We start from the raw sequence: 22,500 nt of genomic DNA on the forward strand, positions 1-22,500 counted from the left end.
GAAGTAAGGGTGGTTTTGAGGGAAATGTAGTGGTGAATAGGATCGAATTCAACATTAAAGAGGGGGTGTTTCTATGGGATATCATATAGGGGAAGAGTTGGAATGTATTGACCACCATGTTACGTAAGGGTTCATTGGCATAGAGATAATAGTGTAATATTTTAAAAGAATATATACCACGGAGGTATAATATATTGAAACGCTGATACTGGCAGTAAATGAGCTTAACGCTATGAGGAATTGAATGGCCGTCCTTTATTAGGCTGGGTTCTGTTTCATTCTAGCATGATATGATGACCTGTATTTTTATTATTCTAAGGGTTTAATAGTGCTTGCGACACATTTAGGTCATTTCAGAGCCAGTAAAAAAAGAAAGAAAGAAGTTGGAAAATTAAAAAAAAAATAAGTCTGGGATTTACAATCAGAAGAATATGAGAGAAAATGAGACAAAGAAGACTGGTTCAAATAGGGAACAGGTATATATTCCAAGAGCACACTATCAGTTTATACAAGCACAGGTAACCACTAAGAGGAACATACTCAAATGTATACAAATCATTATATGTGTTTATTAAAAATGATACAATACAGAACAAAGATGATATGCAAGAAAACAAAATCACCAACCAAAACTAACACTATACTGTTTCCCTCTCAGCCAAGGAATTCGGCAAAGGTCTGGACAAAACCAAGTCATCCCATTACAAGAGAAATACAGAAGCAACTAAAAAACAGATATGGGGAATAAAAGACACAACGCGTGCCCTTCTGCCCACCCAGTGATACCCCACGGTTGTCAACAAGAAAGCTATAATTGAGCAACAATACAACCTGGACGTCAGTGCAATTAAAGAGATTTGAATGGGGATTTTCATTTTTAAAATAATGAAATAACCTACGTAGTAGCTAGAGACTATTGCGCATTTTCACTTTCTTTCTTCCTTTTGTCTAGTTTGCTCGAAAATGTTAAATTTCAGCTACCGAAGGAGAAAAAAATAGCAAAACTTAATTAAACTGTTTTGTTTCTAAAGAACAAAGTATTATGATTTGAAAAGTCAATTTGGCAGCTAAAACAAGAGACAAAGAGCAAATTACATTGCTGTGATATTATATAAATTGGAAATAAACAGGCACGTAGACAGATAAATGACAAAATAGATACAAAAGGAACATTACAGACGGGAGTGCTCAAGACTGAAGTCTCGAGAGGCCAAACATCCTAATTCATCGAATTTGCTCCACTTATTTTCACCAGCTTGGCTCATTTTATACCCTGCCAAATTCTCTGCATTTGAACAAATCGAATCATGTCCGTATAACAGGCATCTATCATAGCCAATATCCCTACCATCCGGGAATATAAGATATTTTTTTAGGGTATTGAGCTTTGGGCAAAGGTGTCAGGGGGCATCAGCTCTTGCACAACGAAGATTAAAATAGTCTATCGAATTCCCCTGATGACGCCCAGTCAGAGTTGACTTTCCTTGAACCTTTCCCCAAGATTCCTCTCAAAATAATTTGTGCCTCTGTTCTATCACGTTAATATAAAAGGATGTAACAAAAGGAAGAACAGACATCGATCACTGAACTGTACAGTGAATGCATTGACACTTTAAAGTCCGACTAGAATGAATATTATAAGAGAAATGTTGAGGGGGATCTATACATAATATCGTCGCTTTGTAACTGACAATTGTTTGGGTTAACAAATCAATGGAAGAAAAATGATGTAAAAAATGAATTCGCCCTAGACTATCGTTGTTTAATCCCTGACTTTTGAGATGTTTTAATTGTTTTTGCTCTTGTTTTTTGTGTGTGTTGTCTGGCACTGTATCATACATTCTTTTTCATATTCTTATCTTATATAATTGACAGTTTTTCCAAATCTTTTTCTTACCACTGCGCTGTTTTGGCCTATTTGTAATGATCATTTTATGACGCGACTCAAACCAAATCCGTATAATCATAATCAATACTATGTTGTTACTACTTGAATTAAAAATAATTATGTTTGATAGATAATGACTCCAATATCGTTATTCAATTACATTTCACTGCCCTGTATAATTACCGACATTTTGAAACAATCATAACACACGCTCTTGTAATGTGTCACTGGGTTACCCATCGTATCTTAATGTGAAACCTCAGCACGCAATGTTTTGGCTATTATGCTGATATCTCGAAGCTGAAATAGAATAATTAGTACCAAAAACACACAGCGCCCAATAAGGTAATTTATACAACGATATGCAAATGAGCCTTTCCTTATTTTCTAAGCCTTCACGCACAGAAGAGTTTCTGAACTCCTCGAAATCTCATTTCGCTGGCCGTTCAACGAGAAGAAGACCAGCCCTCGGGGCCGCCCAGTCTGACGTGGGCCATTGACAGTGTAATTTCACCGGTTAATCTCATTCCTGGTGGCCATTAGAAGCCAAACACAGATGCAAACGACGACCAAATTGCCTGTCTTAAGGACATTACGGAAACTATCCAACAACACAATCACCACCCCATCCCTTACACTTTTGCCCTTACCCTTAAAATAATCATCGTGTATAGACGTGCACGTATTCACGCTTTTGTCTACTGTAAGCCAGCCATCCAGGACGACAAGCTAATTTAAGTAACAATGTCACGTGACAAAAACATCTGTAACTGACGTTTCCGCTCGGAACCGGAACCGAAGTCGGAAAAAGGAAGGAAACGAAATTCAAAAGCAAAAACTAAGCCTTGGTTCCGGTGTTATTGTTGACAAAATAGAATTGATTTTGAAAGCAAAACGTCTCTCTCTCTCTCTCTCTCTATCTCTCTCTCTCTCTCTCTCTCTCTCTCTCTCTCTCTCTCTCTCTCTCTCTCTCTCTCCTTTTCCCTCCTTCCATCGTTTATTTCTTTTTTTTTTTTTTGTTATTGTCTCTTTATATCGCATCCTCCTTTTCTCTATAAATATATATATATCTCTCTCTCTTACATTTTTTATCTCTCTATGTAACTGTTTTTCTCCTCATATATTCTATCCCTCCCCCCCTCTCTCTCTCTCTCTCTCTCTCTCTCTCTCTCTCTCTCTCTCTCTCTTTCTTTCTTTCTTTCTTTATTTCTTTCTCTCTTTCTCTATTTTCCTGTCCCTATATCTCTATCTCATGTCCCCATCTTGCCCTCTCTCTCTCTCTCTCTCTCTCTCTCTCTCTCTCTCTCTCTCTCTCTCTCTCTCTCTTACTTTCTTTCTTTCTTTCTTCCTTTCTTACTTTCGCCTTTTTTCCTTTTCCCGGTCTCACTTTTTAGTATATATATATATATATATATATATATATATATATATATATATATATATATATATTATATATATATCAATATATAGGAAAATATATAGGAATATATATAATATATATATATATATATATATATATATATATATATATATATATATATATATATCAATATATAATATGTGAGAGAGAGAGAGAGAGAGAGAGAGAGAGAGAGAGAGAGAGAGAGAGAGAGAGAGAGAGAGAGAGAGAGAGAGAGAGAGAGAGAGAGATGGCGAAGGGGGGTATTTTGCCTCCTGTCTTCTCTGCCGTCCCTCCCCACCAACCATACAATGCCCTGTCTTTATCTCTCTCGTTCCTTCCGTGTTGTCCTGTTCCTATGATGCGGATTTATGTCTTGTTTAAATTCAACTGGCCGATAGAGTTTCCGGATCTAAGAATAATGATGTTATAGGATTCTTCCACTCTTGGATTAGGAATGTAGAACGAGTTCCCAGTCGCAGGCGACCTTGGGTATGTGAGCAATAGGAAAAGTGGCATTGTTCTTTCTTGCTTTATATAGCGCAATATCCACTAAAGGTGTTCAAAGCGCTTTACAAGGGGTCCCTGGTCAACAGCAATATTTTACATGTAGGACGGGACATGACGCCTGTTAGGCGATATTACAATTTTTTGGACAAAGACAACGCTGTTAATGGCCAGGTACTCATTTTACACCTGAGTTCGGTGAGAGAATGTGATTAAAGAGCCTTTTCCAAGGACTCAACTATGCGCCGAGCGCGAGGCTCGAACCCAGGACCTTCCGATCCGAAATCGAGTGTCATACCACTAGACCACATAGCCGCACAACAGAGTTTTTTTTTTTGCTCTGTACTCAAGAGGTAACCTGGTGATAGTGCGTTCGACACCTATCGGAAGATCAAGTCATCCCATCTTAACTCTTTGCCATAAATCTGTGGTTAACACCTGGAGTATTTGGCGAGTTGAATGAGCATTTAATGAACATTCATATCTCGCGCATTCCACACTAAATATGCTCAACGCGCTTTACAACAGCAACTCTAATCATGTAGAATAACACATGAGGCTCTAAGTCGCTTTTACGCTTTAATTTCAAAGAAACAAAAGCACTGCCGTCGTTCAGATTACACCTGACAGAAGTGAAAGAACATGAACAAAGAACATTTTTAAAGAACTCTACGATGCACACTCTTCAGCGGGACTAGAACCAGAGAAAAAAAAAATCCAAGAATACAAGAAAGCTTTCATCCATGATCTTCAGCATCCCCCCTTGACACGGAATATTAGAGAGGCAGTCGGAAGGACATAAAACATAAACTTTACCAGTTTTGTCAGTTTACCACCTTGTGATTAATGGAATTCACTTTTTTACTTCGCATACTTAGGCGTCATAATAATTAATAATTGAGCTTTTATATAGCGCAATATCCACTAAACGTGTTCAAAGCGCTTTAAAAGGGGTCCCTGGTCAACAGCAACATTAAACATGTAGGACGGGACATGACGCCTGTTAGGCGATATTACAATTTTTTCATCACGAACTCACATCAAATGTGATACCCGATTAAATTTATGTATGAAAGACTAACAGTCCTCAAACTTTTTTCTATATTATCATTCTTTAGGAATTGTGAGATGAACGCAATTGAGACAGCATGCTAGATTATAGCGTCATTAATGAAGTCAACTCACTTCACAAAACTGTTCAAATAAGAATTCATCAATTTCAGTGTGTGAATCCACTCAACCTTACGCCTTCAACAGATCAAATTGATAGCCGAGGACTCGTTTCCGAATTCAGAGTAATACTTAATTAATATTGAGCTTTGAGCTTTTTTATAGAGCACAATAAATATCCGTTAAACGTGCTCAAAGCGCTTTACAAGGGGTCTCTGGCCAACAGCAACAATTAACATGTAGGACGAGACATGACGCGTGATAGGCGATATTATAATCTTTTTTTCGGACAGAGACAACGCTGTTAACGGCCAGGTACTCATTTTACACCTTAGTACGGTGAGAGAATGTGAGTAGAAAGCCTTTGACAAGAACCCAACTATGCCCCGAGCGAGGCTCGAACCCAGGACCTTCCGATCCGAAAGCGAGTGTCATACCACTAGACCACATAGCCGCACAAATTAATACAAGTTCCGAATGGTGTAACGTTCTATTCCTGTCTGAATACCAACCAGTTTTGCTGTTTCTGGTTAAAACTGCTGTATTATAATCCATACCGAATGGAGCAAAATGATCGGATGAACAAAAAAGGCAACATCCGATCGGATTAGAGCCAAATGAAAGATATATTTTCTTCGTTTGTAATGACTCTCTCTCCTAACAATTTTTGCTCATCCCTGCTGATTTACAATGTTTAATTTGAGTTTGTTTATTTGGATCGAGTATGCATTTTTCCAAGGTCTGAAATAAACTTATCCAAGCACAAATTGTCTTAGAGCATTTTCTTTAGTTGTTGAACTTGTTTAAAAAAGACTGTAAAAGGTTATGAAATTGAACTAGACGTCTATCACAATACTCATTCTATCTACATGCTTCGCACTTTTTTTCATTCGCTCATCTTTAAAAGAATAGTTTTTTTAAGGCAATGTTTCGAAGTTTGCGAAGATGATGAAAATATAGCTTCTAAAGTGTTTGTCACTGAAACATATAGTGAGACTGGAATTTATACAAGGAACCTTGATGCCTTGTAAGATTACAGAAAAAAAATTCGTTTCATCTAAGAGATAAGATTTCAAATCTTTGCTTCTTTTTAATGTCCAGGCTTATGAAAATATTGTAAAGAAAGATTGTTACCTATTACCCCTGTTGCGCCCTATGTGACTTTGATAAGGTTTTCTGGTGCCACCTTAAATCTTATTCTTTTTGTTTTGTGGGGTTTGGAGTTTTCTTTTTCTTTTCCTGTTTTGAAAAAAGTAGATAATGAATTGACGTCTTCAAAATATCAACCAAATATTTCATTGTCTCTAATTAACACAATACATGTGGTCACGAGGGGATCGCTTTATATTGACTTTTATTCTGTATTTGTAGATAAACGAATTGACCCTTGTGATGATAAATCTTACTGTTTTGTTTGGTAAGTGGCATTTCCTTTTTAAGTCGGCTTATATCACCAATATTACAAGCCAATTTATATACCAAATAAAAAATAGATATAATGAATAAAAGAATAGGAGCGAAAAGCTTCCGTAAATCGCTCAAAATGCTTAATGAGCAGTTGTTTGATTTACTCATTTCTCAATTATTTAATATATTGTGGCCATATAGATACCATACAAATTGTGACCCCGATGACACCGTGATATTTTTATTCCCTATTTGCATCTGGTGTTTTAGTTTTCCCTCTATGTTAAGTACATTATACAACGACAGAATGAAAAGAAATACGAATGCACTATCATAATATAGACAGCGTGAGTAATACATAGGCACGTAGCAGAAATGTTGGTCGCGGGACAAGTGTGAGCAACCTCAAGAAGGGGCGACGGGTATTGCGCGTGACGGCGATGAGTGGCTGCATTGGGTGGTTTGCTAGTGCTGTCCTCCACGCCTTTTAGGATTCCACGAAATGTGTCATTGCAGGGTTGGTTTATTGTTGTTTTTTTGTATTCATGTGGTCACGAGCGGGATCGCTTTATATTGACTTTTATTCTGTATGTGTAGATAAACTAATTGACCCTTGTGATGATAAATATTACTGTTTTGTTAGGTAGGTGGCATTTCCTTTTTAATTTTAATTATCAAATTTCATGTAGATCATCTATATTATAAATGAAAACGTGTTGTGGTGATTGGTTTGTTTTTGGGTAATGCGATGGGGGTGTCCGCCACACACATGTATTAAACTAAGTAAGAGGAAAAGTGGTGAGTATAATGATGAAAAACAAACAAACAAACGAACTTACTAGAAAATACAACATTTTTAGTGTTAACATCTATCAGCTTATTTTCGACATATTCATACTCTTCGTATTATTTACTTGGTCAGTACACATGACATACTTTATTTTATTACTTAACTGGAACGGTACAAGTTGTTATAATTATTTCTATATAAGGCTATACTTGATTCTAGATCATTTTATAATTTACAAGAACACCGATCCCTTATCATCATAAAATTAATAGGGCTGTGTGATGTATTATATAAGGTTATCGATGTATCGCTTTGCTGGAAATCGCGGCAGGGGGACAAAAAAAAACATTGACTTCACCCAGGATCGATCTCGGTCCCCTTTGCGTGTGAAGCGATTGCTCTACTAGCTGATATATTGGGACCCCCACATTTACTTCTTAAATGAACACAAATACATAATGATACCGAACTTGACCTGCATATAGGGAATGAAAGCAAGGGAATACTGGAATAACCCAGGCGTCAGCCGCAGTGCAGCACTGCAAATTGAGCTAGGGCGAGGTGACTTGCTCAAGGCCATACAGCTCGGTACCGTTGGGGTACGAAGCAAGCACCGTACCGCTGAGCCAAGCTGCTCCCTAAAAGCTCAAACTCTAGCCATTATAACTTTAAAATTACTTTTTGACACCTGTCCTACTCTGACTTAATGATTCCTCTTAGAGACAATATAATGCTACATATAAAATAAATTTCTGAGGATATATCGACCTTATATAATACTTTTAATTAATTCCCTTGTTTTATCTAAATTGGACTATTGTAACTCCCTTTGGGCGAATTTAGCTAAAGACAAAATTAGCAAACTTCAGGTTGCTCAAAATAACGCAGTCAGGCTCATTGTACGCAATAACAAAAAATACCCGTCAACAACTCTTCTTCTCCCTGAGTTACATTGGCTTCCTGTGGAAAAAAGAGTTACCTATAAGATTTGTACTGTTGTCTACAAATCCTTGAGCACCAACAGTCCCTCCTATATTAAAGACCTTCTAAACATATATGTCCCCAATAGAAACTTGAGGTCAAGCAATGACCAATCAATCCTTGTCAACCTAAGCCATTGCGTAAAATAGGTGAACAATCTTTTCAATTTTCGGCCCGCCATTTTTGGAACTCTCTCCCATCACACGTGAGATGCTCGGATTCGATCGTTGACAACGTTCAAATCTCGCTTAAAGTTTTATCTTTTTACATCATAATGTTGCAATATTATTTTCATATTTCGTTGTTGTTAAATTGAATTCGTATCACGTTTCCATCAAACTTGTCTCACTGTAATATGTTTTGTTTTATATCACTGTAAAGCGCTTAGAGCCTGTGACAACGGGATAAAGCGCTATATAAATGCCATTTATTATTATTATTATTATTATATCATCTAGATACCATAATATAAGGAACACTCTAGGGGCATGGCCCACATGTAAAATAATGTAAGATAAGAACCAATTTATATAGCGCGAAGAACCGACAAAGTGTTCTAAGGCGCTCACATACAAAGACAATAAAGGTAAAACAAAACGCAAAAGCTATTTCTACTCACAAGCCTGCGGAATAGAAATGTTTGCAAACGTTTCCTAAAATTACTGAGCTCTGGGCGTCTTTGATTTCTTTATAATATTTATAAAATACTTTTGGGGCCATGGCACAGAAATATTTGTTCAGCTGGAGACTGTTTACGCAATTAATGTAAATAAGAGTTATTGATAGGTGTAGAAATGCCCAATTCTCTCCATTTTTATCATGAAAGAGATTTTTGGGTTGAGTCATGGCCATTTGGAAAGGACAATATGGAGAAAAGTGGTTTTGAGAAAACGGCTTCAGATTTTAATGAACGTCATTTCAACGTTCAGGTGACATTCAAAAAAGCATTTTAAAAATAAATTACTTTAAAAATGCGTGAAAGTACTAAAAACTTAAAACATATTTTATCAGCCATATCTCAAAAGTACTTTCCACGACACATGAACCGATTCCCAAGAGTGCCTCACATATTTATCCCACTCTTCATACAAAGCTCAGATCCATCCATCTATCAATCGACTTATCGAGATATCAAAATCTATTCATTGTATTTCTTGTTCATATATCAACGTAAAGACGCCTATGGACAATAAGCCCCATATAATATGGATTTGTAACGATATGTCGTGACATTTGATGCACTCTTAAATACAATTAATAGTTTTATGTTACAAAGTCAAAAGTCATTGCGGGCGATCACTGACATTCAAAAGGCCGATAGGAAGTTCTGTTTTTTTTTTTACAAAATAAATAAAACAATGAAAAATATTGTCATTGTCGACTCCTTACAATGTTTTTTTTTACAACTTGACATTAGTATTTGATATTTTGACCAAACGGCAGAATCGCCAATAGCAGTTAGTAGTAAAGTCACAACCCTCTTGTGGATAACTGCTTGAGGTGCTGACATTCAGACAAACAAAGAAAGAGAAACAATATAAAACGATAAATCAATGATTTTGACTGCACTTTTCAATGGGTTTTTTTTACCAAATAATACACAATTTGTTGCGTCGATTTCGTCCTCTGCTTCCGAAGCAAACTGAACCAATTTGATTATCATTGCATAAAGGTTACGCATGTAGATGAAATTTAGCTCAAATTCTATATTTGAGATATTGCTCATTAAATGTAAGTTTTGTCCAAGATTTGTCTCTTAAAATACAAATAAATTGACTCAAAACATTGTCAATTATTTTACACATATTTCATGGTTTTACCATACTCAGAGTGATTCATATTAATGTTACATTCTTCCAAATTATGATTTGGATTCAGATTTCTATTTCATACAGTACACGTTATTTGTTAGGCTTGGGAGGGGGGGGGTATTGCTTTTTATGGGTTCTAGCCATATTAGATTGTCCGTCTAGCCCCATAGTCAGGCACTCATTCATAAGTGAATCAAGTAGGAAACTGTTCAAATTATTTCTTAAAGAATTTAAACGAGAGCCACAATTTCGCTATAATTGTCACTGTAAAGTCGACTCTCAGCAACGCTTGACTTTTTTTTTTTACAAGACCGCTGATTTACTAGAGGTCACTATTGAGATTAGCATGCCACTGCTATTACCTCTACCGGTCAAAATAAAACATGTCATTATTATATCCTATGGACATGCTTGTTGCGTGTGCTTTTTCACATGAAAGAAATATTGATTTATTGTGTGTGCTAAAGCCACGACAAACACAACATTATTTGAAGAACAATGGACGTATTCAGAGTTGCTAAAAGTTTTAACATCAGAGTTCTCTCTCTCTCTCTCTCTCTCTCTCTCTCTCTCTCTCTCTCTCTCTCTCTCTCTCTCTAATTATCTTGTTTCCATTATACGCCAATGACCGATTTCTTTCCTTGTCTTGTCATCAAACAAAGCAGCGTTGCGCATGTATGTAATCAAAAAGGAGATCAACTAATATATACACACACACACACATATATATATATATATATATATATATATATATATATATATATATATATATATATGTGTGTGTGTGTATATATGTGTGTGTGTATGTCTTAAAAAGTTGAGCACTATCATTTAAACTTTATATATATATATGTAAAATGAGTTTATCATACCTCAAATCCCTTCCCTTTATCCTTAATTTCTTTGATCGTACTCCAAAAGGTAGAATAATTAACTTGATTAATCATAAAACTTACTTAATGCTTTCCTGTATTAATATTAGGAAATTTTAACTAAACGAGAAGACCTCACTCAACTTTACTGATTCTAAAATACTATAGATCGTTATTCGAGAAGCGTGCGTTTGTTTGGAATGGTGATAATTAAAGCAGCATGTTTCCTCTACATAATCAAAGTCCAAATGCGTGATCAGCAGGAGGTCATGTGACAAATGCCTCATTGAAAGACGGGAAGATTGGATATTGATCTGCCTTATTCATGCGAAAGATGCCGCTATAAAACATTCAGATACAAGGAACTGTGTATCTAGTCTATTATAAGTGGTTATGGAAGGTATTTAGCCTAAGCTTCGAATGCATAATAGTATAAGACAAAAGTCGTCGACACTAGAAGCCCTGTGGGTAGTTCAATGAGTGGAATCAAGTTACATCGATGGATAAACATACCGTGCCATCTCAACCCCCCCTCCCCCCCCCCTCCCCCGCCCCCCGCCCCCACCTCACTTAAACTATCTACATATTATAATATATTATTGATGTTATGCATCTAGCTAAAATATTCACAACATCCGCCAGACGGATGTTACGTACCGACACAGAAAACTATATGAAATATTTAACATTTATAGTCTGATCAATATAATTTAATAAGAACTAAAAATGAAAATGGCTTTCTAATAACAATAACAAAGAGAGAGAGAGAGTGACGTCAATTTCGTTCCCTCTAAACAAAATGTTTTTCTTTCTCGGTTCTTATCAAGTAAATTAGATGCATAATGTTTCGAGAGTGAAGCTAATGGTAGTTATCGATAGTTATTGTTTTAGATTCATGGCTTTATTTATAAAGTATAAATCTAAATAGATATTATTCAGGCATCATCCATGATAATACTCTCAATTGAATAATGTACTTTAGTTTATTGGTAACAAAGCTTAATATGTTGATTCACTCTGGATATTGTTGCCATGGGATAGAAACACATGTGTACATATTTGCAGGTCTGATAATCGAACAGAATTATGAACTTTATTTAACATGGTTGTAAAGGACAACATAATATAGCGTTGAATTGAGAGTACTTCTATTACAACAATGAGCCCATAACAATTGGGGGTATCTGACCCGCAAATAAGTACACCTCGGGTGAAACAAGTTAAGTGCAATTTAGATTTTGCTCCGTTGAATAAACATAGAGCATTTGTTCAGCTATGATTTGTCTTGTAATTATAAAACAATCTATCTGTTTGTCTATTTTGTCTGAAATAATTGCAATAATTTGTCTGTCAATTTAATAATTATCTATCTCAATATATCAAATTATTTGTGGAATTTTTCTAACTTCCTAATATATGCAATATAATATAATATAATATAATATAATATAATATAATATAATATAATATAATATAATATAATATAATATAATATAATATAATATAATATAATAATAATGATAATAATAATAATAATAATAATAATAATAATAATAATAATAATAAAAATGATAATAATAATATTAACACACACACACACACACACATATATATATATATATATATATATATATATATATATATATATATATATATGTTATAGGATTTATACACACACACGCACACACACAAACACACATACATAGATACTCGCAATTCATCCATTTATCCGTGCTTCTGTATGTTTATTTGATACTAAGCCTGAGGCTAATCCCTGTTTGATTGCAAACATTTAGTCTTTACTGTCTTCTTGATCTGGTTTCATAATTCAATTTCTTTTGAACGCTATCTCTCTGTAACTTTATAGATCAGAGCAGAACTTTTTCACTCCTACCCCTGTCCTTATTTGATCGCCTCTTTCTCTCCATCAGTAAATCCGGTTGTTTATCTATTGTATATATGTAAAGGATGTAAAGACAAATAACGATTATTCTCATCATCATCATCATCATCATCATCATCATCATCATCATCATCATCATCATCATCATCATCATCATCATCATCATTATTATTATTATTATTAATATTATTATTATTATTATTATTATTATTATTATTATTATTATTATTATTATTATTATTATTATTATTATTATTATTATTATTATTATTATTAATATTATTATTATCAATTTTATTATTATTATTATTATTATTATTATTATTATTATTATTATTATTATTATTATTATTATTATTATTATTAATATTATTATTATCAATATTATTATTATTATTATTATTATTATTATTATATTATTATTATTATTATTATTATTATTATTATTATTATTATTATTATTATTATTATGATTAATATTATTATTATTATCATCATTATTATTGTTATTCCTATATGAATGAATATCAATGCTTCAATATATCTCTTTGTCTTTATCTCTATCTACCTATCTATCTATCTATATATATATATATATATATATATATATATATATATATATATATATATTTATCTATCTATCTATCTATCTATCAATCTATCTATATATCTATCTGCCTACTTGACGAAACAAGAAATTACCGACGACTGGCATCTACAAGTGATTGCTCCAAACCAGTTTTAATTTCATCCAAGTTTAACGGGCACTCTCTCACCTATCGTATGGTCCCGATTGTGTAGTTATGACTCTAATGATCTTATTCGTTTTTGTTTTGTCATTCTCTTCAAGTACCTGATTAAAACCAATAGATCCTTCGATAAAGCACTCTCTACACTCGGTAAGTTTCCGATACCACATCAAGTAGAGTTGATTGCAAAACGCACTTGTGTCATTTCCAAACGGTAACAAGCAATTATCAATGTTTGTTTAACGCCTTGTCGCTTTGAAGGACTACCCTTCAATTAACTGCCTATTTTCCTTGGTTGATCCATCAGTTATTCAGATAGTCTGTCTCAAATCTGATTGATCACAAGCGTTAAATCTTTAGTGTCGTTTTAGTCTCGTTTCATAACTTAATTGCTTTTTAACACGCGGCACAGGTAAAGCACGATACGGGGGAATTTTGAGTAAGTTAATTTTCTATAACTAGATGAAAATAGCTTCCAACATAGAATAAAAGATTTTAAAAGACGAACAACAACAAAAATATAAAAATTATTTTTTTTAAAAGTTTGAATGTTTTATGTTCAGTTTAAAGAAAGAATGAACGTTTTAGGTTTTTATGCCCTTTTTCAAACAAGTTCACTGTTTGATCTTTAAGATGATTTCTTGTCCTAAGATATGGAGAAAAATATATCGTTCTTTTTATATGGAGCAAAATACACTAGATAGATGTTCTTAAATCGCTTTATCAGGGGTCCCAAGCCAATAACAACGTTATTTTACATATAGTGGTATACGTACTTCCAATGTTTGCGCCGCCGAGAGCGGGACTCAACCCAGGAATCTACTGGTCCAACAGAGAGTGTCATACTTAAAGACCACAAAGCCTCACACACTAACACATTCTTCATTGTTTTACGTTTAACATGAAAACCTTAATTTTTATTATTATTTTTACTGTCAGGATTTCATTTCCTTCAGATCACAATGCCTCAAAACAAAGAATCAAGAGTTTTTACTAAAAGAGAAGGAGCTAAACAGTACAATATATCTAGCCCTAATCGCATCGCAAGCCCGACTGGCAGGGCTTTTTTTCGCTCTTTTAAATGTCTAAATGTTATGAAGCTCTTCATGATTCATTTTATTTTATCATTATTCTCAAAAGCAAACATTTCGTCACACTCTTAGTCTGTACAAAAAAAACCATTTGGATGAATAAAGTATATATTATTATTATTATTATTATTATTATTATTATTATTATTATTATTATTATTATTATTATTATTGTTATTATTATTATTATTATTATTATTATTATTATTATTATTATTATTATTATTATTATTGTTATTATTATTATTATTATTATTAATATTATTATTATTATTATTATTATTGTTATTATTATTATTATTAATTATTATATTATTATTATTATTATCATTATTATTATTATTATTATTATTATTATTATTATTATCACTATTATTAGTATCATTATTATTATCATCATCATCATTATTATTATTATTATTATTATTATTATTATTATTATTATTATGATTATTATTATTATTATTATTATTATTATTATTATTATTATTATTATTATTACCACTATTATTAGTATCATTATTATTATCATTATTATTATTATTATTATTATCACTATTATTATTATTATTATTATTATTATTATTATTATTATTATTATTATTATTATTATTATTATTATTATTATTATTATTATCATTATTATTATTATCTATTTGAATGAAAAATAGTTTATTTTCAACTTTCTTATGATGTGTGCAACCCTTTGCTCTACCACACACGCTCTTCAGGGCCACAACCCCAACCCCTACGTCATTCTGGGATTCTCAATCCATAACAGCTATCAAATTTACTAAATAAATATATTTTAAAACCTTGCGGCAACAAACATACTTGCAAAACTATCCACTCCTAGTTACTGAAGCCTACAGAAATAACTTTTTTTTCATTTGCTTTAAAGTGTACTTAAGATTTATAACGGATATGAATGTTACAGGTTAGCTTCGGATTGTTTATTTTTTTCAACTACCAAGACTTTCTGGCGCGAGTAGGTTAGAAAATTAAGGGAAACTTTTCTAAGACCGACTCACATTTTCAAGTACCTACCTACTTTTATTTCCAATTTTTCAAAAAAAAAAAAATTGATTTTATTCCTACCTACTGGTTTGTACTTTTTTTCTCGTGAATGACTGAGATTTTGGAACATCAAGGTAGCGAAGGACTAGATTAAACTTAGAACGAACGAAAACAAAATTGGCGTTTTATTTTTCAAATCAAATGTCAGATAACTTGACGTGGATTTTATTTACAAGTCTGTCAGAGTATCTGTCTTATACTCTAGTTATCCGTCATAGCTCTCATTGAAGAAAAACAAAGTCAGAAACCGAAACCAAAATTTCTCAAAATATGTTAAACTTTTTTTTTAAAAAAGAAGTTTATTATTTTTAATTTCAGGCATTTTTTTACAACATAAGTTGCATACACACATATTTACAGACTTGTGGTATGACACTCGCTTTGTGATCGGAAGGTCCTGGGTTCGAACCTTGCTGAACGCATAGTTGAGTCCTTGGAAAAGGCTCTTTACTCACATTCTCTCGCCGTACTCAAGTGTTTAATGATGACTGGCTGTTAACAGAGTTGTTTGTCTCTGTCAGACATAATTGTAATCTAGCCAACAGGCGTCATGTCTTGTTCCACGTTTTACATGTTGCTGTTGTTCAGGGACTCTCTGTAAAGCGCTTAGAGCACGTTTTGTACATATATATATATATATATATATATATATATATATATATATATATATACATATGCATATATAGGGCCTCGTGAGGTTTAAACTCACGCTCTTTTGATCTAATAGGGAGTAACCCATCAGTTATGCCACCGGCTCGCTTCATTAGGCTTAATCTGCCTTGTCAAATTTGCAAATATTATCAAGTACGTATAATTTAAAACGATATAATTGACACTCCTTCAAATTACAAATCGATATCACGTCGCGTCCCATAATATTACACATTAAGTTTTGTCTTATAAATTACTGACTCAGTGGATTGCTTTCGATATCATATATATATATATATATATATATATATATATATATATATATATATATATATATATATATATATATATATAGATACATATATTATAGGTGCGATACTCAGTATATGATAGTTTCCATAAATAGAAACGAAATCATTGGTTGCGTTAGCTATGCACAATGGGTATGCCACGTCCCGCCATATCTGACTTATATATCCTCATATTACAGAACTCCTTGGTCGGCATACTGTAATTGCGTCGATCTTAAGAAAAACTGTACAGTTGTCCAACAGATCGATAGACTATCTTCCCGGAGTATATACTGTTTTTTTTTTTTTTTTGGGGGGGGGGGGGTCGTTTTTTAGGGGGGGGGGGAGGGGGGGGGGTTTGCAGTGATATGCAGGCAATAAAAACTTGGGCATTTGTATAGCGCACTATCCACAAAACATGTTCAAGGTCCTTATATGGGATCCCTAGCCAACAGCACCGCTCAGCATATAAGACGAGACAAAACGCCTGTTATAACGCCATATTACGTTTTTTTTTCGGACACAGACAAATTCTATTAATGAGCAATGTTATACCTTAAAGATCACAAAGCCGCTTGGTGCTGTTTTGATAAAAGTACTTTCAGACAATTCTATCAGACTTAGCTACTGCTGGGCGGAAAGATAAGTCAGAATTATTCTTTTTAAAAAAATAAACTCGACCGAGCCCAGGATCCATTTTGATATCTTGTCTGTAAACCCAGTGCTCTATAATTGAATTATCAACAAAAATGCTTATTGGATGCGGTGTCAATTGTCGAACAAGTTGGTATCTCGCCTTTACACAAAGTTAAATGATAATGATTTCAAAACTTTGGTCTAGTCTTAACACCCTATTCCCTCAAATATGCGTTTTTAGGTAAGATCGCTAGCCGAAAATTCTTCTAGCATGCAGACGAAGTCTAATGAGTAAAATGAAAATTTGGTTCAATGTCCCCTTTTTAGAAAGTAAATAAACCTGGTGAAATCGTAAAAGTTATACAGTCGTTAGATTCGACTATTTTAGTTACCAGACTGTTATTTCAAATTCTTTTTGTAATCTTTTATAACTTAAATGCTTCAATATCGAACATAGTCAAAACTTTACAAAGAAACTTCAGAGCAAATTCAGACAATTTGCTGCATTAAAAATGTCGTTTGAGGCTTTATTTCGACCCACAACTATTTCAGTTATCGGACAGTTATTTCAAATTTTATTCGTAACATTTTAAAGCTTAGACGCTTCGATATCGAACATCGTTAAAACTATAAAAAGAGACTTCACAGCAAATTCAGACGATGTAATGCATGGAAAATAAGGCTTTTGGGTCTTAACTTTCGACTCAAAACTATTTCTGTTACAGTACAATTATTTCAAATTCTTTTTTGCAATGCTATAGAGATTGACCGTATCTATATCGAGCATGGTTAAATCTTTATAGATAGAATTCACAACGAGCGTGCAGTTCTGCATGATTAGTCTTCTTTGCTAATAGTAAGTTGTGGAAGATGATCGAATGCTACACATGTATTATGCATGCGTTCCATCCACGAATACCGTAGCAGCAGGCGATATTCGTGAATACCTGATATCCGCTAGCTGTTAACAGTCTTTTGTTCATGGCTAATTTTTCCTTCTGATGCTAAATGCTCGTCATTTAATATGCATTCTCTTTGTGACTAGGCATCTTCTGCAATCCAAGACTAACTGATAATTTTATTCTTCCTCGTTGCTATGTGTTTTGAATCAGAGTACGGGTATTTATAGATTTGTGATTACATGAGAGATGAAAACATGCAGCATTGGAATGTTTCAGGCGCAATCTAGCACTTAAAAAGATTTGTCCAGAAAACTTCGACATACAATATCGAACAATTGCAATGACAAACATTTTGTCAAAATGTTCAAATCCTAAGACACTTTGAAGTCTTAGCTTTGTAACTTTTTGATAAAATCCGTTACCTTATTGACTTATATTAGGTTTGTAACTTTTTGACAAAATCCGTTACCTTATTGACTTATATTTGAAGTAATATTTTTTGGCCAACATGTTTTAAAAGATGTGCTTTTGTTCATGAGAATAAACCATCACCTGTTTTACCAATTTAAGAAGGGTAAGGGATTTTATGCAGTTTTGACCCTTAACTAAAACATAAACACAACCGATAAAGACCGAGACGGAGAGAGAGAGAGAGAGAGAGAGAGAGAGAGAGAGAGAGAGAGAGAGAGGGGGGGGGGGGAGAGAGAGAAATTGGGGTAACTTCGGTAAACGAAGCTAGAACTTAAAGGATTTAGTTGAATTGTGACACACACACACACATACACACACACACACACACACACAGATATATACAGAAGAAGAAGAAGTAGAAGTAGTAGATAAATCCCAGATAGTCTCAAAACTAGTATTTTAATAATCCTGTGGTGACAAAAAGTCGAAATGAACTAAATGAACAAAAATCAAGTTTAGTAATAAAATGATATTAAGTGTTAAATTTCAGTTACCGGGAATTTTATTAACAAAATCAATATCGTAAATGCAGGTATTTACTTTTCTAAAAAGCATAAGTTGAGCTTGAAATTGAATCTTAAGCATCCACATCATCCCAAATAATTGATACCAGCTTTTTGAAAGGATATGGAAAGATAACCAAGTCCCAAAAGAAAGGAGAGCTGCGTTATATAGTACACAAGAAAACGGATTTATAAGACTGCCCAAAAACTGGAAAAGAATAATGGTGCTATCTGCACTAACAAGTTGACAACATGAATGAGCTCAGCAGTGGATTCTAAACTTCAAGATCACCAAGCAGGATTTAGAAAAGACAGAGAATGTCCCATCATATTGCCATTATGCGCATTTCCACTGTAGTTATAAATCAACTTTATTGACTATGAAAAAGCATTTGATAGCTTTGATCGAAAAATCGTATGTAAACATCTAAGCCACTATGATACCCGAACGAAATTTATTTTGCTAATACAAAACACTTAAGAGGGAGTTGTATGACGTGTGTTTTATGGCAATCAGAAAGTTTTGACGTTAGACCCGGTGTTTACTAGCGATCTTTGCTATCTCCTTGTTATTGAATGAATAACGAGGACTCGAAAACTGGAAAATCCAAAGGAATACAACGGACACCATGGCGACAACTTGAAGACCTTCATTTGGCTGACGGCATCAAACTGATTACACACACACACACACACACACACATATATATATATATATATATATATATATATATATATATATATATATATATATATATATATATATATAAAGACTCCGTCACAAGTTAGTCGGAACATATCTAAGGCAAAAATTGCTTTAAAAATATGAATTACCAATATAAACCCAGAAATCTCAAACGAAATCCTAGAAAAAGTAAAGACCTCTTTTATTGGCATCGCAGTAAATACCATGAAGGTACCGACAAAGATGATGCATCAAGAATGACTAAAAAAACCTACAGCCGTTTAAGTCCGGATAAACCCGAGTTTAACAAAGTTGAAAATATTTTGATGAAAATGCCAATCATGTAACATTTTATGGATCAGAAACAGGGGGGTCAACAAAAGGCACTACCAGACAATTATACTTTTATAAACACATTTCTGAGGCTAGTTTTTGGAATGAAGTGGAATGCTAAAGTCAGGAAAGTAGATCTTTGCGAAGCTGTCGTGCCATACATATAGATGTACAACTCAGAAAGAGGAGCTGGGGATGGAGACACGCTATTATATTACGTAAGTTTCCAAGGAGAAAGAAGAGGTCGAGAAATAGTTGGCACGGAGCACGATGGAGGACGCAAAGAGGGGTGGAAGCAGGTGAAGAAGACAGCCCAAGGAAAGTCAAATGGCGAAACATCACCGATGACCTTTGCTCTGACTGGGGTTAAAATAAATAAAATAAAATAAATAAAGTTCCTTTTATTCATCCCATAGGGGAGATTTTCCTCTAGGGTCTAGTCCATGGCTTGAAGTAAGTAGTAATCAAGCATTCATAGTCATTACATGGTATCTGATTTATCACTTATTTTGCTGATGTTGACCCTGCGCTATTTATTTACGGTCTTTCAATTTAAGATATCCCTGACATTATCGAACATCCTAATGTCAGATGTTTAAATACGATTGTTCATCTTTTTCACAAAGCATAACCTTGGTAAGCACACACTTGTTATCTTCGATTCATGTTTTCTTGGAGCCTTGAACTTTGAAATGTTTGTTTTCATGTAATAGGGATCAAAAAGTGTGATATAAAAAACTGGCTCCAACCTCATTGAAATTGTAAAACTACTCTCCCGGAGGAATAAATTCATAACTTGTGCAAATGATCGTCCGGTTTCAGAGTAATGGCATCTTTTTTTTCTAGTTTAAACAAATGCCCGTCGTCAATAAAGATCACACATTCTCGCTCTTTTACATCCCGTAATCCTTAGAATTTGCCTATGCAACCTTCTATCTACTAAATAGTTATGCCACCTTATGATTCAATAAGTAACCTTTCCATTATTAGTCCTCGGAAGGACTGTTTACATACACACTTCCAAGGATTATGGAACCGGAAATGTAGAATATGTGACGTCAGGACTTTTCTTCCTATTGCCTAGTTATAAAGGAGAAAAAAGGCGGAGAGAAAAAGATAGTTGAGTTATATCGATCGATCGATAGATCGATAGATAGATAGATAGATAGATATAGATAGATAAATAGATAGATAGATAGGTAGGTAGATAGATAGATAGATTGATAGATAGACAGATAGATCTATAGATAGGTAGGTAGATAGATAGATAGATAGGTAGATAGATAGATAGATAGATAGATAGATAGATAGAATAGGTAGGTAGATAGATAGATAGATAGATAGATAGGTAGGTAGATAGATAGATAGATAGATAGGTAGATAGATAGATAGATATATAGATAGAATAGGTAGGTAGATAGATAGATAGATAGATAGATAGATAAACAGATAGATATATAGATAGGTAGGTAGATAGATAGATAGATAGATAGATAGATAGGTAGATTGATAGATAGATAGATAGATAGATAGATAGATAGATAGATAGATAGATAGATAGATAGATAGATAGATAGATAGATAGATAGATAGATAGATAGATAGATATTATTTTTTTATTTTTTTAAATATTTACCACAATGTTTGAGACAGTCAACATTAATGTTTCAGGCTTAATTCGCCATCGTCAGGACTGAGTTGTTTTGTTGACTGTTGTTGTTTGTTGAAGTGGTTCCGGTTTGTAGTTAATTAACAAGAACTTCCGGCGATGTGGACACGAACCGTACATCTCACTTTTCGTGTTGAGTGTGGCTTCATGAGGGTATTTGATTATAGTATATTTCTCTTCCAGGCATAAGCTACATTGTTTTGATGTTGGTGTGTATCCTGTTGCTTTAGATAAAATTTTCCATGAAATGTTGTGGTCTAGTTTGTTGTCTTTTAATTTCCAAATATGTTCGCTGAGTTTTGTGGATGTTTTTTTGTTAGTGTTTCTAAATGTTGAGGTGTGGAGGTTGTATCTTGTTTTGAAATTATTTTCCGTTAGTCCTACATATTTTTCTTACTTGTTTGTTTTAGTTTCGGTGACTGTGGCTTGGTAAATTAAACTTGATTCTAAACATTGTTTGTTTAGCGGGCAATGTTCCTTATTTCTGCAGTTGCATTTTCTGGTGGGTTGGTTTTGCTCTTGTCGGTGGTTTATTAATATTTTTTTGTTGGGGCTTGAAATTATTTCTTCTATGTTGCGCATACACGAGTAGCTTATTTTTATGGTATTCCCGTTGATAATTTTATGTAGCTTGTGGTTTTTTGGAAAGTGTGTATCAATTAATTTCAGGAACTGCTGTCCTATGTTTGTGCTGACGTTTTTTGTCGAAAGGTGG

The 22,500-nt window shown here is 33.6% G+C and overlaps 1 protein-coding gene across 4 annotated transcripts in view; it reads left to right on the forward strand.

Moving 5' to 3' along the window:
* Window positions 1-6,748: 6,748 nt before the first annotated feature.
* The window catches only part of LOC144965187 (uncharacterized), a 65,297-nt gene continuing 49,545 nt past the window's right edge, over window positions 6,749-22,500 (forward strand). The window contains exon 1 of one of the 4 annotated variants that reach the window (XM_078900257.1): window positions 6,749-6,888. The gene's annotated coding sequence lies outside the window, so the exon portion shown is untranslated. Of the gene's footprint in view, window positions 7,015-22,500 lie in introns of all 4 variants that reach the window. The other 3 variants (XM_078900259.1, XM_078900256.1, XM_078900258.1) reach the window with 3 other exon arrangements.

This window comes from Berghia stephanieae, chromosome 2 (assembly GCF_034508935.2).
Source record: "Berghia stephanieae isolate SIO BIC M18660-M18661 chromosome 2, UCSD_Bste_1.3, whole genome shotgun sequence".
Lineage (NCBI taxonomy): Eukaryota > Metazoa > Mollusca > Gastropoda > Nudibranchia > Aeolidiidae > Berghia > Berghia stephanieae.